The 26819-nt window shown below is 44.1% G+C and overlaps 1 long non-coding RNA gene across 2 annotated transcripts in view; it reads right to left on the bottom strand.

The window, feature by feature from the left end:
- Nucleotides 1–18137, bottom strand: part of LOC129386884 (uncharacterized) — a 38295-nt gene extending 20158 nt beyond the window's left edge. Inside the window, exons 1-2 of one of the 2 annotated variants that reach the window (XR_008614185.1) lie at nt 17861–18137; nt 3310–3420 (exon numbers count right to left, since the gene is read on the bottom strand). This is a non-coding gene — a long non-coding RNA (uncharacterized lncRNA). Of the gene's footprint in view, nt 1–3309; nt 3421–5362; nt 5519–17860 lie in introns of those variants that run through there. The other variant, XR_008614186.2, reaches the window with a different exon arrangement.
- Between the last annotated feature and the right edge of the window lie 8682 nt (nt 18138–26819).

Here is a 26819-nt window from a genome sequence, read left to right on the forward strand (position 1 = left end):
CAATTCACTATCGTTGCTGGTTTCACACTGCACCAAGCTCCTGTGAGCATTTCCGCTGCCTGCCGCACATTAACCGCGTCAAGCTTCTGCATTCTTAACTTTACCAGAATGCGCTGCACAAGCCGCTTCCTGTAGTGTACTTTTACATTCTTTATGATGCCTAGATCAAGAGGCTGCAGGACTGACGTGCAGTTGGGCGGCAGAAACTCGACTCTGATGCTACTGAGACGTGTATCCACTAAGTGTGCTGAGCAATTGTCCAAAATTAACAAAATCTTGCGATTCTTTCTCACCACCTCGTCGTTCACGCCCACGACCCACTTTGCGAACGCATCACGCGACATCCAAGCCTTTGAGTTGCGGGTGTAATCGCATGGGAGCGATGCAAGCCCTTTAAAGCACCTTGGGCGGGCGTAGCCACCGATGATTAAAGGTTTCATCTTATGCGTACGCGATGCGTTGCAGCAAAACAATGCTGTGATCCTGACCTTCGACTTTATTTATTTATTTTATTTATTACTTTACCTCAATGTTTGACAATATTGATTAAAAAAATCTAGTTACGGCACATTAGGCAAGAAGCCCAATATTCCAAACACAAAAAGGTAAATTGTGAATTTTAATGTCCTGCAATTGCTCAGTGGGCTATGAGCGACATCATGGCAGCTTCGGATTATTTCTGACCACCTTGGGTTCTTTTACGTGAGCGAAAGGGCTTTAGGCTTTGGCCAAGGGCTTTAGGCCAAGGGCTTTTACGTGAGCCCAAGTACACGAGGGCTTTATTTCCACCACCATCGGAATACGACTACGGCGGCTGAGAACCAAATCTGTTAATCCGTGCAACGCCATTGGCAATGACCAATAAGCAACTGCTGCAGGTTGGAATATTAGCAATCTGTAAATACTAGAAACTCCAGATCAGTTGCTGGGAAAATGTCAAATTGGCCGTCTGATTGCGTATGCTTGTGAGCAAGGTGCAAGAACACTTATCCCAATTTTCTTTAATCACGCCACACACCACAGAAGTCCAATTATACACTAAGGACTATGCGACAGCAGTATCCTTCCAGTAATTCTACACGCCATGATGTCGAGGCGTCGAGTAAGGCAAGGAATTTGCACTACATTCAATGCTAAGCCCAGCGATATGACCACAAGAAAACAGTATCTTCATTCGCTTCACACGAATAAATATGCAAGTTTTTAATATTCATGTGATGAAGACACCGCAGAAAATGCAATGCTGAGAACAATTCAAAAATGAAACTGTGCTCATGCAAAAACGAAACAAATGCAGCCTACATATAATTATAATAAGTTCGAGCTATATTGTCGTGTTCTATTTTAAACTTGATATGCAATGTTTGTACTCACTATACAGAAGAATCCTTCGTTGTCCGGCACGACGGATTTGAACACTACGAAACCAGTTTCTGCTCTGAGCTCTTTTATACTCAACGTTTATTGCTGTGGGGCATCATACGCGTTTTATAACGGCACATTCCGATGGTGTCGATGGACTTGCTTTTTGACACTCTAAAAATATGTCAGGAGTTTCGTCATCAAAATGAATTCCGCCGATGCCGCTTCCAACTGCTAAAATGCACCTCCTGTGTGTTCTGTCGACTTGGCGACCTTTTCACTTTATCTGGATCCTAGTGCAACTTCCATTTTCTTGCTATGACTTTTGTAGACGTTAGTATGGTGGCTGGGTAACCTTTCGAGACTTCGGTAGCTTATGCACTGTGTTCGGGGAAACGAAGCATCCATAGCAAAGTCGAAAGAAGTCGCGAAAAATCCAGTTTGTCGCCTTAACGATACCGCAGAGTGGTGGATTGGTTCTCCAACCGCATTCCGCGAATCTTCGCACAACGTTCCGAATACAATCGGTAAAATAACTACAGAGTTCCTTATCATACAAGCGTACCTTCTAGTCATCACATGTGGGAGCTAGGAGCTTGCACAAACAAGAGCGAGCAGTACGTGTCATAGCCAATTTAGATGGCACTCAGTGCAAGCGTGCAGAATGCCCGCTACTCTAATTAAAGAGGCGTTTAGAGGCAGATGTATAGGTGCTACATACGCTGTACGATAATGCATTGGAGTAGAATGTACGTGAAGCGCACAAGAATCGGCCATCAAGGCGACGAAATCAAGATAAATAGGGCGCACGTCCCCACTCCACACACACAAACACACACACACACACACACACACACACACACACACACACACACACACACACACACACACACACACACACACACACACACACACACACACACGCACGCACACACACACACACACACACACACACGCGCGCGCGCGCGCACGCACGTACACACACAGCTTTGACGCAGTGCTTAATATACGAATAAAAAAAAGCAAGTTGAAAATTTTTGGCGGTTCCGCGGCGGACACATCTCTGGCTGCCGCGCTGCGATCCGGGATTCGGTTCTTCGTTCAATCTTCGTCTGTTTTTCAATTTGTTTTTCTTTTCTATATTTTATTGCCAGCGCCTCTCTGACAGGGCCTCGTGACGAAAACATATTCGACACTAAGATCCGTAATGGCACATGACAGCAAGCAACGTGTCCTCACGGCTCCTTGACAGCCAGACCTAATGCACCATCGGGTCGTACCATAGAGGTTCATAGAATAATTACTAGAGTCCACTCCGGCGCTAGTGTCTACGGGAGCTGCAATGGGAGTGGTTGTATCAGCATGGGAATTATAGGAAGCACGTGGACTTCGTCAATCGGCTTCGAAGCTTTGGGAACTATTCATTCAAGCATACAATATTTATGAACGTCTATTAAATGGACATTTTGAAGGTTGTCCGACGGCAGAATTCGAACACATAACCTCTAGCACAGAAACCCGACATTAAGGCCATTACGCCACGGACCCATGCTTTTACAAGCGACATGAAACACCCTTATGAATTTATCGAGGGGTGCGTTTCGATTGGTTTACCTCGACAACCTGAACCGCTGTAATTAGCAGCGATTGTGCGTGTTCACAGCGTTCTTCTGCACCTCGAAATGCATAGATTGCTCTGAAATTTACGACAATGAGGGCATGTATACCGTAATAAATAAAGCCACAAGAACGTCTCAATACACAAAGCACAAAGATCAGGCAAATCCATGTACTTCCCATCATTCCCAATTTGGCTAAACGATTGCAGCGCCACAGTACCCTCTAGTAATTATCGTGGGAAACTCTATGGGTGATACTATGAGTGCATTGTTTCCTTGCTTTTACCAACTATGGTTTTTACACGTAAGAATGGCGCACAAAACTTACCTAAATGCGTGCCTCGACTGTCCGATGCCTCTGGCAGAACTGCGGCAGTGCTGATGCACTGCTTTGTGGCGTCTTGTCTTCTCAGATGTCAGTGGCAAAAAAGCATTCGCCCTGCCAGGCAAACAGCCGTAGATGAAAAAGAAAATTAAAGAACACAACATTTACTGATTTGGCTTCCAGCTTCGTACTCAGTGTGACAATCACAGATTTTTACTTCAACGCTGAGAAAACGGCCTACGAGTTGCGATAGCTTCTATGCTTGCAATATTAACCACTTACTGCAAACTGTTCAAATTTTTCCCGCTCAATTTTTGTCAATTTCGGGGCTTCTAAACATTATTTCCCCTATGCTTTAGCTACGTTCTACTATGACCTTTTATTTAAAACCTACCGAACACTACCAACAGCAAGTTCATGATTCGGTAGAAAAGCGAGCCTTCATACGCAATGGAACTGGTTACTATCGACGTGAGCTACTCTGCATGAATTCACGATCATTTTCCCGCAGAACCGTATCTATACAGATTTCGCTACTTTACATAGGCGAAGCAGCATCAAAGAGACGCTACTGACACGCCCGAAAATGATTTTATACCTATGCAGAAGCACGATGTCTCATACAATGCCATTGCTCGTGCTACCAAAAACAGTACAACACAGGTCACCTGCGCCTATTGGCGAACCAAAACTGAGGGCGACTTGAAGGCAAGCAGCTGAGCTAATGGTACGGAGGAGAGTTCTCCTTCTCCGCTTTCGTTAGTTAATGATTATGTTGACCTTTAATATTAGTTTCGGCTTCGATGTCTTCGTAACTGCGAAATTCTGCAACACGAAGGGGTTTCCCCCAATCACTTAGTGGACCGGTGGCAAAGTGCACTTGCAGCATTGCTCCATTGGCGATAAGCACGCGATATGATTGTATCGCGTCGAAGGGCATCTAATGGAATACCTTTTCCTTACTGTGAATGCGTGCATCAACGTAATACAAGCAGATGCGGCAGTTGGTACAGCAGTGATGAGCACGCCGATGTGCATGGGCAGCACCGAAAGGCTGCGCTGCACCACAACACACGAAAAATAAGCGCTGACGTGAGCACCAATGGCCACGTCTGTCCCCTTCGGCATCACTCTCTCGAGCGACGCCCAATAGAAGAAACGACTGACGATTCTTGAGTAATGGTTCTTGCCATCACTCGATGAGAACTGCCGCCGCGCCAAGAGAAAGCTTATTCACCCATAGACAAACGTACACTGTAGTACCTATCAATGCAGGTGCATACATTGACTACAATATAACAACGCACCGTACATGCAATACATCGTACTCGATATAAACAAAAGTAGGAAACGAAATGAGAGCAATGGGACTCACGTGGCCGTATGTGTTAACAATAGTTTTCCCCGCTTTGTCCTTTTTCGCGCGTTCCGATATTGCGCGGAATGATGAACCGGGCACTCATCAAAGGTTTCAAACGGCTCCTTGCGCTGTCTTTATTCTGAGTATTTCGGGCAAGTCGGACAACCATATGCAGCCTCCGCCTGTCTCTGGAGGGGGATATTTTCTCTAAGCCACTAGCATGGCTTTGTGATCCGTGAAATGGTAGCTAACGTACTTTACGCATTCTATGGCATACATGTTGTGAAAGGCTAGGTCGATGCCCTTATTTCATCCGTAGATAATTTTTGCTTTTTAAAATAGAGAGAAACAATGGAGTTTTTAAGGGACACAGAACGGAGGACGAATCTATAGCATTATTTAAGAAGGAAATAATAAAATAAAATACAGCACACAGGCACGGCGTGAAAGAAAATGGTAGAAAGAGAATTTACTTTCACGCTGTCTTTTTTTTTTTCTCTCTTAAATCATGTCGTCACTGTAAGTGTAGGTAATGGTACAGTATAGTGAGAGAGGTTTTACGCACCAAATTTGAGATCGAAATCAGATAGGCAAAATGATAGATAGCGATATATATAGCAAAACCTGAATAAATCAAGCAGGCCAACGGACTATTTGTCGCCGCCCCATCTCAAAGGGGACGCAAATAAACATCACCATCATAATCATCATCCGGAGCAGATGATGTAGGACGCACGCCTCTTCCTATTCCCTGCACACGCGCTGCATCAGCTGTACTTGTGCTCCCCTCCTCGTGGCACGCTTCCTCTCCCGTGACACCATGTACCTTCTCCCCTTCCAACTGCATCGGCCTCCTAGCTACTCCTTTCGCCTCATTTGCCATGCACAAGCCGACAGACGGGCTTTCGTTCGTGTTGACCTTTCGAATGCTCGCGCGTTAAAGCAGTAGATGGCCTTTGCTTGACACTTCCCCTTCAAGCACACTAAAGGCCAGAATACATGGAGCGAACTTTCACGACGAAGCTCGGGCGGCAGAATATCTGCCGAGGCGCGACGCCGTATGTTCGTCGGGCTGCGCTACATGGAGTCAAGACACGGCGTCCGCCGCCGGCGAGTCGCTGCGTTGTTATCAGTGTGGCTAGACGAGGCAAATGCGCTGTAGTGAAACACATGACACAAAAAAACTTTAACGACAACTATTGTAGCTTTTGAATTGCGGAACACTCTAAAAACGCGTAAAATTTTGTTTAGAAATGATTTCTAGTGTTTTTTACGTGTTTGAGACATTCATGTGCCGATGTAGTTTAAAGAAAGCGGCGATGCTATGGGTTGTGGCAACACTGGGCGGATAAACAACTTTCGGCTCCTCCAACTCCGCGGCTTTGTTCTGTGGCTCAACGCGCGCGCGCGGCACGCTTCTGAACAGCCGAAATTAACTTGTTAAATTCTAGCCGCGCCGCTTTGGATGCCATGAATACGAAAAGCGGGAGACCGGCGTGAACGATAGAGCGGGATCGGGATACACGGACAAGCGGGGAAGCCTAGTCGGAAGTCGGGGCGGATAGTGAGACCTGATTGGCTCGCTTTCGGGCGCCGCTCGCTTGCCGCTTCCGGTATCGTTGATGCCCGACGAACTTTTCTGCGCCAGCTAGATCGGCGGCGAACGACGTTTTCTCCGCCGCCGCGCGTCGCGCGTACGCCGCCGGGCGTCGAACGCCGACTATTCCTCGCATATTCGCTCCATGTATTCTGGCCTTAACTACACTGTACGCGCGAAAACGTTGGTTCTGAGCATCGAATTCATGGACGATACCCGGCGCACACACTAGTACAAAGATACTACTCGAGCAAACAAAAGTTCTGGCATTATTCTGGCTGTAGGAAAACTTTGCATAAAGAGACATTTAGGTATCGCGTAGACCCGCGGCACTAGGTGAAACAGCTGTTTTTCTAGGTGAGACCATATACTATGACCCGCAGTTAGCGCAGCCTGAGGTATGACTGTTTTTCATTGCCGAGATTATTCTGCAATGTTGTGGAAGTCTCACAAGTTATAGCTAGCACTGTAGTAGAGGAGAACAACAAACCGGTCGCGTCGCTGTGGTGGGCTCACTACGAATACTCCAAACATTCTAGCTACCAGCTTTCAGAAGGTGACTGCTAGAACACACTTTTTCACTAGATGCGTGCTGATCTCTTTTTGCGCGCAGCCTCTGCATTTGTCATTCGGTACCATTTCCCAGCGTGCAAGCCTGTGTGGGTTGACTCTGGTATGGCTGGGCTCGGTCGCCCGGCTCACCGATTTGTGGGAGGCGGCGCGAAGACGTAGGTGGCCGCCATGGGCACGGTTTATTTAGGCCCACAGGCCATGGTGCAATGGGATCTCGGGGGCGGCAGACTTCCAGGCGGCTCAAGTAGAGCGTGCAAGCGTGTTTTATTCTCGCGCTACCTGCACGTGACTCCATCTTCTTCTTCACCGCTTTGACAGGCGATAGTCGCCCCGCTACCCCCGTCTCTTGTAGGTAGAATGCTCCGTTGATATTGCCAATGGTAATCCTTTATGGAGACGGCACAATTACGCGCCATGAATTTTGTTGCTCGTGGATGACCGCCGAGTCTAAGCGCAAGACACGCGGAAGCACGATTATTTCTACCATAATTTCTAGCAGGATGCCGGAAAATTTTGAACAGAATCGCTCAATGACCACACAAATGTTACCTAAACATCGTCATCACCTAAGTAAACGCCGTTAAGATCTAGCCGAATGCTTTCCTTGAAGCGAACCTTTCTAACATCTATATGCCTACTTTTCTCATAGTTACACGCAAAAAGACAAAATGTGATCATAACTAAAGAATTTTTGAAACACTATCATCTTTACTACCCTTGAGGTTGTCCAAGCTTCCTCCCCACTATCGTCCGTTGCGTGCGCGAGATTGAGCCATGATCGCCTGCTCACCCTTGGATGCTTTCACTCGCACATATAGCATACGGCACGCGGTGGCAATTTTATCACTCTTCGGGTTTATATGGCAACTCACTGTGACACCCACTCTGACGGCCGTAATGCGGCTGGAGTCTCCAAATAATGGCTATCGCAATAAAAGCGTAGTGGCACACAAGACGGGCTGTGCGGTAACAATGGCTACGATATGGCGGGAGAGTAGCGCGCGTCGTCTCTATGGAAACAAAGGGCTAGATGAGCGGAGGTCTGTCTGCGGCAGCTGCTGTGAACCACACCCGTATGCTCCCTCTTGCCATCTCCCGATTAGCAGGGCAGAAGCGCCACACATCGCTCCGTTTAGAACATGCCGCAAGAGACGGATTGTCCGTGCCAGCCAATATCTCGCGAAATGAAAACACTTATGGGGCTGCCCTCAAATTTCAAGACGTAAGCATAATATATTTTAGTAGTTACACTGCAACCTTCTGCTTGCTTGATGATGGGTCGAACGCTCAACGGCTGCTAGCAGCCTCGGTAATCCTCAATGACAGCTCTTCAAAAGGATGAGCTTATACCGTGAAGTGGATAGCCACGGAAATATGTGATAGCTTCCACTAACTAAGCCTTAATTTACAAGAGAGGGAATTGAAGTTTACTTTTATTTATTTTATTTATTCAAGTACCCTAAAGGCCCGGGCAGGCATTACATAGGGGGGGAACAACAGTAAGCACAAAGCAATGCAGCACTATGATATGTACAGAAGTCGTTGGCCGTTAACAGCATGTTGAAAATTAAAACTCAAAATCTAAAGGCAGATAGCAACAAGCATCAACAAACATTTACAGAGAGTAGCGTTATATTTACGCACATATATAAAATGGGGAGGGGAAGGATGAATGTTACAGCTCAAAGTGACGTTTCAGGATAATTACAAACGCTTCGTAATCAATGACAGATGAAATGGTGCCAGGCAGAAGATTCCATTGATGGATGGCTAGGACGAGAAGCGAATGAAGGAAGAGATTAATGCGAGCAAAGATGGGTTAGACTTTGAGTTGGTGGTTAATGCGTGGGAATATGCGATGCGCTGGCCTGAAACGGGACATGGCAAAGGAAGAGTGGCTGGGATATAACTTGTGGAAAAAGTACAGTATGGAAAGCCTTCTACGTCTTTCAAGAAGAGGTTACTTGAGAGCTTTCTTTATTTCTGTCAAACTTGCCGTACACGAGTAGTTCTTCGATATAAATCAAGCGGCTTTATTTTGAAGAGACTCCAATTTTGTTATTAAGTATGCTTGGTACGGGTTCCAAATCAAAGAGGCATAATCCAACTGCAAGTACTCTAATTTGGTGTATGCTAAAATCTTAGTGTCTGCATTAGCTAAACTCAGATTGTGTCTGAGAAATCCGAGTGTTTTAGAAGCCTTCTTAGTAACCTTATCTACGTGAATGTTCCACGAATGGTCGGATGCTAAATGGATTCCTTAATATTTTATGACAGGTATCGATTCTACGGCCATGCTGTTTAGAGTGTAATGGTAAGGTTCGAGGTGACATATTGTGGTAAATATCATTACTTTTGTTTTTGATGTATTAATTTCCATTTGCCATTGTGTGCACCAATTGTTAATCTTGTCGAAGTCCGATTGTAACTGAAGTGAATCAGAAGGCTCATTAATTTCACTGCATATCACGCAATCATCTGCAAACAATCTGACCGTAGAACTAAGGTTATTGCTTATGTCATTAATATAAACTAAGAATAGGATAGGTCCGACTACAGACCCTTGTGGTACTCCATATTTAGCGTGGAAGAGGGTTCATGAATGATCATTAGCGAAGATTGATTGGTAGCGATCGGCCAAAGCATTTTTAATCCAGAAAATGAACTTCGGATTAATGTTCAGATTCTCAAGTTTTCTTTTTTTTTTTTTTGTATACCAACCAGCCCTTTCATGAAACCTCTAAAAGGCCGATGGAACGTGCCATGGCGCTAATCATTCTAAAGTGATTTTTTTTTCTCCAGCACAAATGCTGAGACGACTTTCAGAATTGATACCAACTCTATCTAGGCAGCTGGATTAATGCCCCTGGATATGACTCAACATGAAATATACCATGTATAGAGAGCATAAAGCAGCACAAAAAATCATACAAAAGGCAGGAGCTCAATCAGATGCGAAAAGAAGCATATGCTCTAAAAAATGTTATATCATGATTCAAACTTTTTTCATTGAGAGGAGTTAAAGAAACAAAGACAACGTTTAGGATGGAACACTATTTCACGTTTGAAGCATAAAATGTAAATGCTGGAATCATTATAAGCCCCATTCGCTCTTCAGCACCTTGTTCATCCGCGTCGAACCCCTATCAACCTTAATGAGACCCATATAACCCTTACTCACTCATCATCATCCTTATCAACTCATTTACTGCTTATTTCTCAGTGTTCTCAGTCTCAGCGATCTCAGAGTGCATGAGCCCTCAGAGATCGGTGGCATTTGGGTCAGTGAAGGAACGCCCCAAAGGAAGGCGCATCCTGCGACCACCGAAACGCATCGGTGATGCGAAGTCCTTGGCAGTAGCTTTTCTCGAAGTCGGAATATTCCTGATGTATACAATCTTCCGAGACGGTTCTACATTTGGTCCTAGACATGGTTTTTACTCCACAATGACGAAATATTTCAACAAAGCATTCAAAGGAAGTGCTCTCCTTTGACATTTGTTTTCTACCACCGGTACAACATATTCATATGGTTAACATACATATATATTCAGTTTCAGCAATCTTGGAAGTTTAGTCCAGTGGGTAGGACCCGGCTTGTGATCGTTGGGTCACCGTTTCGCTTTTAAATATATCCCGAAGTCCATTTTGTCACTTGGGAAATTGCGGTGGCCTGGGCGCATTTCTCTTATCAGAAGGCAGAAGAATTTGCTACGAAAGGAAACTGTTGTGTTGTGGTAGTTCTTGTGCAAATAATTTTGTCGTGCCTGTCTGCGATTTCTACGCATGCTACTATTCGTTGTTACTTGTGGATTCCACAGATATTGGAAACATATAAACGAATACTATATATAAGACATGTTCAGAGATTTGCAGGGAGGTATGTAATCTTTAATGGTCAAAAAGCGGTTAATGCTATGTTTACTAATCTAAACAATAATTTCCTGTACCTGAATGATCGAACGCGATGCTTTGTGCCCGTTTTACATCATTTTCTTGGACGCACTGTGAAATATACGGGAATAAATTTTGACATACAGATTGTGCATTTGCGAGTATCCATATGAGTAAAATTTAGATACTGATCTATTGAGCCTACCAACATTCAGCTAAAAGTAGGACTTCGTAAATTTGCCGTATAAACCTCTAATATCACAATTTGAACCGTTCTGACCGGCAAACTAAAGGAGAAACGGAAGCATGATTTAGCCTAGAAAATTTCTAGGAACTGCAGATGTGAATGAACAACTCTGACTTGACGGGTTAACTTGTATGGCATTATTTGCAATAACTTGCTCACAACAACACACTTACATATCTTAGGCCATGCCGATCGGGGTTGATTCCAGGTGAATTTTCATAGCCGTGTCATTTTCAGGGTTCCTAGCACAAATGCAGTTCTTCACTGTGCTGTCAGTGAACAAGCTGTTGTTAGGTTGTCACCATCATTTGTAGCACGGCTTTCATGGCATTAACCTTCACAAAGACAGCTCTTCGCTGTGTCAGATATCAACAGACGAATTGTTGCCGTCGCTTCAGTTGCACCGCCGTCATCGTCATCGTAATTGCGACGTCCTCTTCGTGATGTTGCTGTCCCCATGGCGCAATCCTTCTTGTGCGATAAATGGCTAAGGATTACATGCTCACCTTTTGATTAATTTCCTCAGATGCTAAGCTGCAAGGTCTGCATGTCAATTTGCCTTGACCGCTCTCATATATCCTGCAACTGGCTTTTTTGTCCTTCAAGCCCTCGTGTGGCGTCAGTAGGCAGATTTTTGTATTTGAGATTGATAGTCACTAAGTATAGTGTAGACCGACTTTGACGTACAAACGCAAAGTCATGTTCTTGAAGTTCAAAAAATGACTCTGGCGTGAGGCATTATCATAACCGCATCCCTTGTCTGCGACTTAAGTAAGGTCACGAACATCTTGTCAGCAAAAGTGTTATATAGACGCTCCAGTGCTCACGAGTGACAGCTTTCCACATCTGACACTAAGAAGCTAGCATGCGAGAAAACGCACTGTTGAGCCGCATTTGTTAAAAGAAGATATTTGTAATAACAATACAATCCTGCCTAGCATTCGTGTATACAATCACAAAACAATATTCAACAAGTCTGAGCATACGGTACTCTTTATCTTCTTCTACGTACATCACACGCAAAAGCGAAACACACGAAAGCGATTGTACACTGCGACCAATCCTGCTTTTGCGCATCGTCTTTCTGTGCGCTACGCGCAGAGAATGCATCACCGACTCGCCCGACCCATCAACCTAACAAGCCTTAATTTACCCGTGTGTCTGATTACTTCCCCTTAACCTCAATTAGGCACACCAAGTTTCATTGTCTTGGAGGCTTGTAGCTAAAGCAGCCTTCACATCTTTCATAACCTGGACACGGAGACTGACAAAAGACGACCAAGAAACGTTCCCGAGTGTCCAGATACAGCAGCTAGAGGATATACGTGACATTTGCTTCGGCTGTGCACATGGAATGCTTCGTATGGTCGATATACTAAGAAAGGCCACGATGAAGTCGATGTATTGAAGAACTACAATCGGCAGAGAACAACGCTCTATTCGTGAATTTCTGGCAAGATAGCTTGCTATGAGAATTTTTTTTCTCCCTCTCCTTCCACTTTGCAGCAAATCCTATTACTTAATTGTCGAACAGCCGTTGCTGTATTTTGTGCTCTGCCATACCATGCAAATTTATTTGCCTCGTCAATTGAGCAATAAACGTCAGAAATTCAGATATTGAAGCGTTCGCCTTGTGATTTTTGTCCCTTTTTAATTATAACTGCATTTTTATCTCGAGGTAGTGTAGAAACCTACTGTTATTGGGACTGGTGTAGAGTCAATTCTGAACAGAAACACATTTCTAAGAGGGGCATAATGTTAAGCAATCACCTAGTGCCTCAATCACCCAGCAAGCCAGCTAGTGCAACAATATGCAACTGCAATACAAAATGTCCAAGTATCGACGCTACGTGACATGCATCTCACATCGCTAAACAAGTGGCACGACAAGATTATGACGATGATGGTGGTGATAACTTTTTGGCATCTCCATAGAAAAGCGGAGGCGACCGTCACCTAGAGTGCTTGATTTAATCAGGTAAGCGATACATGTTTTTCAATGTAGTAATTCTTTTACATATCCATAGTGTTATTCTTCCTCAAGACTTCCCTATCTACCTTGTAACACTACCTATTGAACTGCTACATGGCGACTCGCATGGTCTAATGATATGCAAAGACAATTCAATGTAAGCACGTATAGACGCTACTCGACTCGCACCTCACATCGCAAGACAATTATTACGGTGCAACATAACGATGAAGTCGATTTATTGGCATCCCCTTTGAAACGGGGAGGTGATATAGTCACCTAGCCAGCTTGATTTATTCAGGTATACATGTTTTTTTTTTTACTGTAGATTTTTTATGCACCTCCTTTATTTCTTTTTCGCCCTCGTACCTTTTTCTTCCTGAAAAGGGTGTTTCAACGAAGACTCAGTTTTCAGAAATGATTTTTAGGGCAGACATACTCAACTGCAATACCAACTAATTAAACCATCGAAACACTAAGCCGCACCTATATATAATTTCTGTAGATTACCTTAGGCAGCGGCCACGGCTGTGTTGAAGGTTGTCATTATTAAGTTGATTCGTGTCATCGCCATAGGTCATTATTAAAAAAAGCCACCATTGCTCATCGGGTACATTGCTATCTTACTTAGAGAACCCACACTACGTAGGATATAGACATGGATTCGTATGTGGGGTCACAGCCGCGAGAATCTCGGCTTGTAGATGACCTCATATGCACGACCTGTGCGCCCTTAGCAGGGAAACAAATTAATAATGATAACTAGCTCCGTTTAGCATTTCAAAGCTTGTTTGCAAATCCTAGACGATGTCATGGGGCTCAGTAGTGCTCAGCAAACGTCAGTTGTTTGCGCAAATAGAAATGGATAATGCCGTCACTCTAGAACTCGTACATAAATTTATTTATGCTAACGTCAGTGTTATTTGTGGCAACGGAGTTAATTGACTGGAAATGACATCCGAATGCACTCCCCGATGAGAAGCAGGTATCATCACAGTAGCGAAATACGTCAAGTAAAATTAAATTAGGTAAAACAAATTAATTATTATGAAAATCTTAGGAATATTTAGGAATCAAGTTAGTCGATCTCGCATGCTCCCAGTCTCATTCGGCCATGGATGGCGTGGAGCACGCGAGCGAAATGCAACAATGAAGTGAAAACTGAATGTTTTAACTTTGTCATATACAATATGGCCATGCAGCTAAGTGTAGCGATGAATCAATGTGCAATTTAATTTGCCGCCTGTCTGCTTTAAAGTCGCAGCTCCACCGTCACCATATGGTGAAAACCATATGGCGAAGTAGCACCATACGGTGCTACTGTGGATCAAACTCCAGCCATGTGGTTCATGTGCGCGCTTACCACAGCGTCATCGCGTTGCTTTAGCGATAAACGATTGCTATGAGGCTTCATGAACAACAAAGACACCGAGATGGGCGACATCAGTGCAAGCATTTCGGAGGCCACAATGGTCAATACCGATGCGGACGCGGAGTAGGCTGGATGCAGATGAGCACAATACTCGAGATGCAACGTGGTGGCGTCACTTGCGAGGGGCCAGCTGCTGTCGATATAAATGAGTTCCAGTAAAATCGCTGGTCCGCTGGTTATTCTGTTTTCTTGCACTGGAACAACGATTAGCTGGTGCCAACCTCTTTGATGTAATATTCCAACAATGTGGTAACACTCCCTACCCCTCCCCCCCTCCTCCTCATCTTCTCATACGTGCAGGATTTGTACAAATATATCCAGCCACCAGTAGTTTGTTCACCCAGAAATAACCACATTACGAATAGAGGCCGAAAAAAGGGTAAAAGCGCCTACTTCACCAAATGGCTTAGCGAAGCTATCACGACGTGCTTACGTTAAAGGAAAATGAAAGAGAAAACTAAATCACTTTAGCCTGATCAAGCATTCTTTCAAAAATACACTTCTGTAAAGTGCACTAAAGCCAAATTTCTGTTTTACAGGCGCGCGCTGATAACCCGGCGCCGGCAGGAAGGTGTGACGTCACGGCCATCTACGCATTTTCTGATATTTGGGCCGTTGTGGCTCACTAAAGGCTCTCGAAATCTCCTAAGTTTAACCTTTCACTCTCTTAGAATATAGTGCAGTACGTCTTTACTCATAAACATTAACTGGACTAGAGCTGATGACGTCAAAATCCATGACGTCACGATAAGCTAGCGCAGGAAGCTCAAGGTGTCGTTGACACGTTTCTTTCGCACTTGCGCCTTTCCTGGTTCACCGAATCTCCTCAGAAAGTGGATTTTCTTTATGGATTTTGTCCAAGGATAATGCACTGCACCACAACTTTTTTTCCTCTTTAATGCCTCTTTAGAAAAGTGTATCATGACGTCATTCAGTGCCTTATCACTGTTTTAATGTCCTTCACTTTGCTCGCATACTTAGTTCTCTGCCCTTTCTAAGACAAACAACGAAAGAATTTTGCTGGAATGATCATTTCCCCGAGGTAAAGAACATTGGTAAAGTTGTGTTTCGCTCATCTTGACTTAGAAAAGACAAACCCCAAGAAATATGTTATCTCCATGTCTAATCTTGGTCCTTTTGTTAGATGTTCCGGTCCTTATAGATAGACACTAGGTAAAATACACTACGGTTCAAACGACAAAATAAGCTAAGGTGACTCCCTGCAAACAATTTAAGTGTCTCCATCGAGCCTAAAACAATTTATTAAAGATACCAAGGCTCATCTAATGTAAGCTACCACGAAGTGATCCAGTGTGGCTAACCGCTCAATATAGCCTTGAGGCCAAAGCGCCCTCTACAGAAGGACCCTTTCGTCATGCTTTCGATAGAAAAATTCTGAAAGCTGCATCTCTAAGAAAAATGGGTGAACGTGCATCATCTATCAGTGCTTCCGTTCGAGACCACTGACTATAGATGACATGCTCAATGTTGCCAAGGTGTTGCATCAGCCGTTAGGTTTTACTCGAAAGTTCTTAACATTATGCCTACACATCGTAGCACCCCTTAAAAGTTAAAATTATGGAGTTTCACTTGTCAAAACCACGATCTGATTGTGAGGCACGCCGTAGTACGGGTCTCCTAAAATTTCTACCACCTGACGTTTTTTTAACATGCAGCTAAATCTGAGCAAACCGGTGTTTTCGCATTTCGCCCCCATCGAAATGCGGCCGCCGTCTGGGATTCAATGCCGCAACCTCCAGCTCAATACTTTAGCCACTAAGCAACCACGGCGAGTTGTAGCAACGGTGAAGGACCAGCAACGTTGTCGAAAGGTGGAGATAAGAATATAACTAACGAATTAGCAACTCAAGAACGTCTCCAAGCAAATAGGGAAGATATTTAAACCGGACATTTTGGAACCAACTCTGCTGCCTTCTAAAACGTTAACGACGGATCATGGCCGGTGTAGCCTTTTCTTTAAACCGCGATAATATGAAAAGGGCAGTAGAGGAAGAGTTTTATTGGGCACGGTACTTGGTGTCGTTGACCGATGAGGAAGCCGAACGTGAACAAGACAGGAGTGCGGACCATGTGGCGGCGGTGGTACCGGAAACGGGCGGCTATTTTTTCTGCCACGGCGTCTTTGCAAACCATTAGCTCTTCTTTACTGGTTTCTCAGTTTCGCTGGATTGGTGCCTTCCGCAGCGAAAGAATTCAGAGCGGCCTGAGAAGGTGCTTCCAGAGGTGAGGTGTGTCTGGCTACACGACGGTTTCCTGTAACACCAGGAAGCCTGGGTGGGTGCTGGTTTCCTGCGCGTAGGGTTTCCAGGAAACCCCACGTGCATTACCCACCGATTGCGCCCGCAGTACAGTGGAAAAATTCCTTAAAGCTTCCCGTAGTCGTCGTCATTCAATTCAGCTCATGTCCCTATTCTCAATCCATCGTCGTCATAGCGCCATTGTCATGCATTGTCATGAATCGAGTCCGGTAAGATTGATAACCCAGAAGGGTTATCAGCATCGTATCTAGTCCGATAAAGTTTACAACGACCGATAAGGGTTCAGATGGGCTTATACTGGTTGGATCATGTTTCATAAATTGACAATGCCACCGTGCTGCGTGGAGATGGGCAACTGGCACAATGCTTACGCATAGCTAGACAACTCCCCGAGATGTTTCTGCGTGCATTTTTTTCTACTGCAGCAAAAACCTCAGAAAATTCGTTGTAGCTTTGGTATCACTCCTAGAAAAGGAGCAAAATTTTTTCGCCTTGCTTACTAGCCTTTTTGGTCAATGTCGCGGAGAAAGCAATGGTGTATGGCTTTAAGGGCTGCAATCTTGAGCCGATGCGCCTATAGATTGTATCCATTTCTGAGGAATGTTCAGCTAAGAAGTGTTTGTGAAATCGTTCGACTTGCATATTGCGCATGGAATGTGTGCCACCCGCCGTGTTTGCTTAGTGGCTATGGTGTTCGGCCACTAAGCACAAAGTCGCAGGATCGAAACCCGGCCACGGCGGCCGCATTTCGATGGGGGCGAAATGCGCAAACACCCGTGTACTTAGATTTAGATGTACGTTAAAGAACCCCAGTTGGTCCAAATTTCCGGAGTCCCCCACTACGGCGTGCCTCATAATCAAAAGGTGGTTTTGGCAGGTAAAACCTCATGTTTTTTTTTAATATTTGTCCAGCGCAGCAAATATGAGCGCCGTACCCGACTGGCTAAAGCGTTTGTTCCGCCCGTACGTGCTCGGTTACCGCAGCCCAGGTTCAAATAAAGAAATAGCGAAAGAGTTGGAGACAATGGCTCCTAGACGCGTTAGCGAAGTGTATCGGTGAACAGGCACGTCCTGCGTGTCGCGTTCGACGTGCTTTTTCCACATTCACATCGTCGGGATTGCTTCCATCCTCGCGTCACATATAGCTGTTACATTTGGTCCTGCGCTTATGGCCTTCTGAGCAACGGTAACTTTGCTTACCCTTCGTCCGCGGCGAACTGTAAAACTCGGCCTGGAGGCGCGGCGCCCGCGTTCAAGCAGTTTGCACAGCGCGCACATTGCAGGCTTTCTGCGCTGTCGCTCATGTTTTCACATCTTGCTGCTGAAATCGGGCATGGCGCCGAATGCTATATCCGTCCAAAAAACTGCAGCCAAACACGTGGCGGAGGCGGCACACGAGCACATCGCACGTATTAAACTGTTAAAACGGAATGAATGCCTCTCGCGGGCGCCGCAACTGAAGCAAGCTGAGCGTAGAAAGAAAGGTATCAGAAAGGCGACTGATCTTTCTCGCACGCCAAGCAGCGGCGCGCAAAGTCGGCTACGTCACGTCGGAGACGCCAGAGTGCCGAAGTTTTCGCGCCGTGCGTAGGAAGTGTGTACATACACTCTCAAACAAATTTACACCCTTTGGGGTGTATATTTGCCACACAACGATAATCGTCATCTACATTGCTTCCGTTTCCTTTCTTGAAAACGCTGCGATCGCTACTTTCCTGCCGATAATGCTCTATCATGATGATAACGCGCATGCCCAAGCCCCCTCCGAAATCGTCGCGATGCCCAAGTCTAGCCCCCCCCACCCCCTAGCCCATCATACAACACACACACCTAAAGTCTCATTACCAGAGTTTTGTCAACCACATCATTTGAGGCTTCTTTTGTCTTTTCTCTAGCTCTCCACCTAAAATTTTATAGGGGTTCATAGGTTACTGCATCATTGTTGGCGCGGACGTGCACGGCTTTTAATCCATAATTTCGCTTTATATCTTCAAATCCTGATAATATGATGGCAAGCGCGTTAGAAGTATCAGCGCCGGCTGCCTAATCCGAGTTTTTCCCTTCAGCAATGTTTTAAATTTCCACTTTAAACACCCTGCTCCTGTACAACATATTTTAATATTTACACAGGACAAAGTTTATTATATTTCTGAAAAAGGAGGAGGTAGCCAATTAACAATCATTTCTAAAGTTATGAAGCCTATGCCTAGAGAATTAATATGTTGCTGTATGTTGGCTTTGCTTCATTTTATTTCATTTCATTTCTTTTATTTCACTTTAAAGACCTGAAGGCATTATATAAGGGGGGCGTACGAGGTATAATATACAATTCAACAAAAACTCAAGGAGAAGAGGAAAAAAAAATCAGTACAGAAGGTCGACAATCAAAGAGCAATGACAATATCAGAAAGCGAGACATGAAAGAGCATTCTAAAACAGCATAGGACGAATATGTTTAGTTATACTGCAACATGCAATTGTTTAGCATATTGCGGAAAATTTGTCGGTTACTGCACGTGACTATATTATCGGGCAGGCTGTTCCACAATGTTATACCATTGGGAAAGAACGGGTTATTCATGGCAGAACTTCGGCCGTTGATTGGTGCTATAGGGTGGCTGTGGTTTATGCTGGATGAAGTTCGATGTGCTGGTTGCAGGAGGACGTGTCGTGTTTGAGGGTGATGTTTGAAGGCACAGTCGGGAAATGATACGACGAGATTCAAGTGACGGTAGATTCAGCGATTCTTTCAGTGCAGTGATGCTGGTATCATTTGACTACTGTAAGCATATAAAACGGGTGGCGTGGTTTTGGACCTTTCTCAATCGTTAATAAGATAAGTTTGTGAGGGGTGCCAAATTGAACAAGCATATTCGAGTTTCGGTCACACGAACGTTTAATAAGCTAGCTTTTCTATGTCCTGTGATGCTAATTTCAAGTAGCGACGAGTGTATCCGAGTGTGCGCGAGGCTTCTGCGCAGATGGATTGAATGTGGGTTGACCATGATAGCGACGGTGACATATGCACTCTGAGATATTTTTATGACGATGTACGGCTAACCGGAAATGACTTCATCCTCTAGGTGTAATGTCCTGTGCTGATTTTGCGGCTGAAAGACATCATTTTACACTTAGTAAGGTTTAATTGCATAAGTGATTTGTCACACCAAGATGCAGTTAATTCTATGTCATGTAGAATTGTAGTGCTGTCGTCTGGATTACGGATGGGAGAGTATAAAACGCAATCATCGGCAAAGAGCCTTAACTTGGTTATATGTTAGTGGGCAAGTCATTTATGTATATTAGGAAGAGAAGCGGGGAGAGACAGGCACCCTGGGGTACGCCTGACGTTACGTCAGAGAGAGGCGAGTCGTAGTTATTTGCGCTTGTGAACTGCTTCCGGTTTTTAAAAACAATGTTCTAGCCAGGAAATTATGTTGGGAGTGATTCCAAGGTTACACAGTTTAGAGAGTAATTGGTTATGAGGGACACGGTCAAATGCCTTAGAAAAATCTAAAAATATGGCGTCAATTTGAAAGCTTTTGTCCATGTAATGTAGCATATCGTGTGTGAATTCTGCCAGTTGAGTTTCACACGACAACTGTTTCCGGAAACCGTGTTGGTGATGAAAGAAAAAATTGATGGATTCCAGATAGATCATTATGTTTGAAGCTATGATGGAGCATTTTCTATGGGATGCTGGTTAAGGATATAGGACGGTAGTTTGCTGGGATCGCGCGATTACCGGTTTTAAAAATTAGGATAACTTGGGCTTTCTTCCAATCGCCAGGGATGTTTCCTGTTTGTAATGACAGCGTGAAGATCAAGTGTAGTTTGGGGCTTAAGACTGATATGGTACCTTTTAGTAATTTGCTGTTAACATTGTCACAGCCGGCCTCGGATGAATATTTGAGATTGTTAATAAGTTTAATTATTCCTTCTGCGCAGATTTCAATTCCTGGCATTGCTGTAGAGGCAAAATTGGGCAAAGTTCCTGTATCAGTCGTATTATTAGCAGCGGAAAACACGGATTAAAAATGGTCGTTTAAAGCAGAAGCGCAATGCGCGGCATCGACAGGGTCTCCGTTAGCGTTTGTGAGGTCCATTTGATTAGGTTGTGACGTAGGGTAAAGCATGCGCCAAAATTCGTTAAGGCTTCTTTGAAGTATTGATAGTAAGTCGTCGGAAAAGAATTTGCTTTTTGCAGCTTTAAGTTCGTTTAAGTATCGTTTAACGCATGAGCGGTACCGCTCCCATGCAGTTGCACTTTGGCTTTGGTGAGCCGTTCTGTAGAGGCGTTTCTTGCAGTTGCATTGTGTTTTAAGCTTTCTGTTAAACCATTGGCAGTTAGAATCGGATTTAATAAGTATAGTAGGGATGTATTGCTTCTTAAGGTTGAGCATTGTAGTCTTAAAAAGTTCCTAATTAGCACTGACACTACCGGTTAGGTATGTGCTCCTGACGTTAATTAAGAAATTGGTGAGTTCGAAATTAATGGCATCAAAATTTCCTCTCTTGTAATCTGCGATTACTTTCTGAGTAGGCGGTTCCTTTTTCAGAGGAGCGGCAATGCAAATATGAATTAGATTGTGGTTACTGAGACCAGGGAGCATATTAATGGTTTTTATGTCGTCAGTGCACGTAGTTAGTAGGAGGTCGAGGATATGATTACCCCTGGTAGGGCAGGTTATGGTCTGGTGAAGATTGAAATCATGTACAGTGTTTAAAAATTGTTCTTTATACGGAGACCCATTCGACACTGAAAGCAACGGCCAGTTGATTGCTGGATAATTGAAGTATTCGAATAGAAATATTGGTGCCTTAGGATATTTATTTGTTACTGTCGTTAAGGATTCATGAAGTAGGTCGCAGAAGTCGGCGGTCTATAGCAGGCACCAAAAACAAATTTCAAGGCTCCGTTTGGTACGAGTACCCACAGTATTTCTATGTTTTCTTCATTGAAGAGACGTGAATAAGGTAGGGTATTTTTAATGGCAATGAGCACGCAACCTCCTTTCTTGCCTTTTCTATCGCGCCGAAAAATCGTGAAATTCAAATCTGAAGGAAACGCTTCGGTATCTATGATGTCTTCGTGCCACCATGTTTCATTTAGTACCACTATGTCAACACTGATATCATTGATGAAACTGTGAAGTTCGTCGCGTTCAGGGATTATGCTTCGTATGTTAGTAAATGCGGTGTTTAAGTTCAGAAATGCCATAGGGCGAATACACGTGTTACACGAGGCTGAATGCTTCGAAACATGTCATGTGCTGCCGTCGGACGTGGCATCTGATGATGAGTTGTTCTGCAATGTAATGATGGGTGAGTTGCAGAATTCTGTGATACTGTCAGTTTTCGTGTCGTAGAAGCAGGCCTTATTCTCAACAATAAGTTTTTCCACCCTCAAGTTAAATGCACAGTTTTGTGGCCGAATGAATTGGAGCAGCTTAGCATGTGCAGCGCGAGTGGCTGCCGCAGAGTCCTCTCTCACGGCGAAGGCTGTATCTTTTAGCTTATTTCCACAGTTCCGAATGTTTCCTTTTGTTTTAAAATGAGCCAGCTTTATCACGATTGGCCGTTTTTTTCTCGTGCGCAAATTTTCCTATTCGATGAGCTCGCTCAATGGCATTTGGTTCAAGGGTGATACCGAGTTGATTATTGCAAAATATTATTGTTAAGCTCCGATTCTTCCCACGTTTCTTTTGCAGAGTCGGCGATTCCTAAGAAGAGAAGATTGTTACGGCGCAGGCGATTACTAGCGTCGGTATTAGCAGCTTTTGGTGTTTCTATTTCACGTTTCATTTTGACCGCATCTTCAGGTACGGCGTTCGGTGAGGGCTCGATTTGGACAGATTCCAGCGATGTAATTCGGTTTGTTAGTGTTGCGAGAACTGTTTCATGGTTAGTTTGCACTGCTTTGAGCTGGTTAATTTCTGAGCGAATTGTTAAAACAGTTTCCTCGAGCTACTTGATAGCGTAAAAGATAGCTTCTATCTGAGCTTTAGTTGCGCCGGGGTTTAGGTCCACATCGCCGGATTATAATAAAATTACATGGGACAGCAAATTGTTTTGCCTGCCTTTTTGACCCTTAAAAAGACCTGCAGACTTCAGTTACGCCTTCGGCAGAGTCTTTCATCAACGGCGTGGGAAATGCACGTGAACGATGTGTGTTTCAGTATTGCTTCTCTTTCCAGCAAGCAGTGCTAACGACTCATGAACAAAAAAAGAGAAACTCTTTTAATAAGTTAGATTTATTAGGGATAGAAACATCGCAGCTTGCATGCAGAGGCCATAAATATGTACAGGGTGCCCCAATTGACTATCATGCACCAACATTTATAGAAATAGCAATGGCGCTCCTCAAATAAAACTTAGTGCACATATTTTTTCCAGTACAGTGGAGTAGCCGCTAGTAATTCTTTCGTTACTGGCAGTTATTTTGGCGATTGTACTTACCTATCTGCCTATCTACTATCCTAATTATCAAATTGTCAATGAGGCATTTGTAGGCAGAGTCAAGGTACATCTAACTGCGATATTTTCAGCGACGTACTGATCTTTTCCGACTGATGAATAAACCCCACAAAATATGAAAAATACCACGCGACTGCGTTCCCACATGCATCTAAAAACAGCGCCCTCGAAAAGACTCCTTCTGAGTTAACCAGAACGAAATAAAGGAAGTAAAAAAAAAACATCGTGATCGAGACTTATTTTCGGCGCCTCGGTCGAAGTAACACGTCGCGTTTGATGTTAGTTGAAAAGAAAAAGCTGTAATAGCTGTTCTCTTAGCGTACATAAAGTGCACGGATGGTTAGCCTTTTTTTTCTATGTTACGATACCTAACACCACAAAAGCGCATTGACAACATCAACATTAATGCAAATGTTTCAAGATGCGTTTTGTTTCGTCCCAGTTGTCATATCTTTCCCTAATGAGCAGAAGGGAAACATTCTCGTTACCTTGGGAGCTGCAAATGGCAACGGGAAGGCCGCAAATATGTACAAGTCATGAAAGTGTGGCGGTAGACCTAAAGCATCGACTATAATTAAAAATGATGAAAACCTGAGACAAACCACCCCTTTCAGAAACAGCGGCGCAGGACTGCATCTTTTAGCCCTAGCCTTCGTACTGATGCTCTAGCATTTATGGCTTCAAACCCTCGTGCTAGCGTGCGGGAAGTGGCCGCCCAGGTGCCAGTTTTCAAGTCATCAGTTTGGAGGATTTTAAATGACTCGGCCTTTCACTCGTACCACCTTAACCAGCACCTATGCTTGCAAGATAGGAACCTGCAGAATCGTCTAGATTTTTTTGAATTTGTTCCTATCAAAAGCCGATGAGTCACCAGATTTTGTGAGCAACATCATGCGCACACATGAAGCCAATGTTTGCAGAAACGTCCAGGTCACTTTGCATAATGCACACTATTGGAGGGATTCCAATCTACACTGGGTAAAGCGCAATCGGCACCAGTACAGGTGGTCGCTTAATGTACAGCTCGAAATTTACGGCGGTGCTATAATCGGTTCCATCTTCGATGACACACAGACTGCACAGCTTCACGTGGACGAAATCCTTGAAGGAGTGGTCGATGAGTTTCTCAGCGAAGTCCCACAGTAACGTCTTCTACTTCTGAGGTATCAATAATGTGGGGCACCAGCACAAAGCAGCAGTCGACCACGAAACTGGCTGGAAGCGACTTTTCATGCGCAACAGATTGGAAGGCACGGGCCTGTAAATTGGCCGACTAGGTCGCCTGACCTGTCTCCACTCGATTTCTTTGTTTTTGATTATGTGGAATATCGTGTTTACATGATTGAGAGAGGCGTCACACGAGCTTAAGGCAAGGATAACGGATGTCTGTCGTAGAAAACGAGCGTCGGACATCAATAAAGCCACTGAAGATGTGACAAAACGGACACAGTACTGCGTAGCTGCAGAATGACACCTTTTCAAACACGTCCTCTAAGCAGCAACTGGTGTCCAACGGCGCTTACGAATTCATGGATAATAAGGGCACACTGAAATCTGATGGCTTTATTTCTGTTGTTTTTTTGTTCAGACGTCCCGATGGCCAATTCGACTCATTTAGAAGTGCTACATTTACTTTCTTGAAAGCATTGGTTTGGCCTTTTCTCTACACGTGCGTCGCTACAAGGTCTGTTTAGTCCCTCTTATTTTTTTGCCGCGAGCTTGTTTTTGCAATAGGTATGCATTCTCATAAAAAATAAAACCGTCACTTTAATTTGGCTTTAGTCCGAAGCAAGTTTCTGGTGCGAAATGTAGCTGCGCTCGCTCTCTTTCGATGCGGTTCGAGCAAAGTCGGTATTTTAAAACATTCTGCATGTGCATATTACATTGCTGTTTCACGTTTCGTGCGTGGTCAGAGCGGAGCTTCTGCTCCGTCATCAAGGGGCTTTTGTTGTCAATGTCGTGAGTCGGCCTTGAGAGCCGAATAAATAGTGCGACGTAGAAATTAGAGGAAGGAATAGCTGCGAAGCCACAAAACCTGCTGTTGGTGCTCCTTCGGTGCCATTATCAAGGTGGCGAGCTGTGTAATCGAATTTGTGACAGGCAAATCAGTTGCTTTCAGTCAGCTTATTTGAGGGCGCTGCTTTAAGATGCGAGTGGAAGCGCAGTCATGGGATATTTTATATCTTCTAGGGTTTCTTTACCAGGCGGAAAATTTTAGTACGCGATTAGTGCGTTGCTGAAAACATCCCCGTTAAATGTCTTTGGCGGTGCCTACAAATGCGTCATTGACACTTTGATAACTTTTCGCATTAGATAATTAATTCCATTTAGCTGAGTATATCTCAGTAACGAAATAATCACTGGCGGCTACTCCACTGTACTAGAAACAATATGCATTAGGTTTTCTTCGAGTAACGCAATGGCTCTTCTTTAAAGACTTCCTGCATGATAGTTGAGACACCCTGAGTAATTCACTCAATTACCAAAATGAGGGCAAACCGGATTCACTGGAAATCCGTATCAACAGCAGTCATGTGCAGCCGCGCTTATACTCGGACTCACAGTAAAAAAGAATAAGAGAGAAAGGGGGGGGGGCTGCAGTTTCTTCGGAAAGGCGAAGCAGCATAAGTGATAGCCAAGTATACGACAATTTAAGGAAGGAGCATTACACCACCGAGAGACGCGAGAGTCTTGGTGATGCGAGCGGACTCGGACTGTGCAACTGAATTGTCTCCTAGTATGAGGTCTTTCAAATACTCATATAAGGACATCACTGCAGCAGTGAACGATTCTTGAAACAATTATTCGAGGTCTATACGTATATTATATATATATATATATATATATATATATATATATATATATATATATATATATATATATATAGCGTTTGGATAGCTGGTCGGGCCCCAGCCCCCCCAGCAAGATGAAAACTTTACGTCTATGCCTCGAATGTCTGGGACCCCAAAGTAACATTTCATGAAAAGGAAAATTGTGATCTTCCCGAAAATAGAACAAAGCTACAAAAAACATCTATGCTCGTTCCTTAGAAAGCAAGCGGAAAGCGTCGAAGTTCAAGGAAAATTCACCTTGGTCAGGGGATCGAACTTGTAATAAATGCCTTACAGAACAAGTCACTTTACAATCTGAGCTAACGTGGGACATCACGAGTTTAGATTTAAAGGAAATAGGATCCATGTTACGGGCCATATGTATACAAAGGTTTAAAGTGTGTGTTTGAATTACAGGCCATTAAAATGTTTAATATAATTGCTTGATATATTTTGCGGAAATTGGGTTGTCTTTCTGCAAAGTCGCAAAAGCGTGCCGCACTTTCTTTTGTTCGCACTTTCTGAGCGTTCTTTCAAACACGCAATAAATGAATTACTTATAGATAGAAAATTCAGAACGTTTGCATAGGTCGTCTTGTAGAACACCACTACAGCTTGCAATCCTGAGGTCCCGCCTTCAAATTTATACAATTGATGATCGGTCAATTAAAGGTTACTTTTTATATACTAAGTGACAAAATTGTCGAGCCACGTAGGCCAATGTCTCAGTTACACCAACAAATTTTTAGCCGTATTTACAAACAGTTAGGCTGGCATGTGCCAAAGCTTAAAATGGCGATTTACAAATGCAAAGCAAGCATCTTTCACCTGCCGAATAAAAGAATGCTGCG

The sequence above is a fragment of the Dermacentor andersoni genome, chromosome 11, assembly GCF_023375885.2.
Source record: "Dermacentor andersoni chromosome 11, qqDerAnde1_hic_scaffold, whole genome shotgun sequence".
NCBI lineage: Eukaryota > Metazoa > Arthropoda > Arachnida > Ixodida > Ixodidae > Dermacentor > Dermacentor andersoni.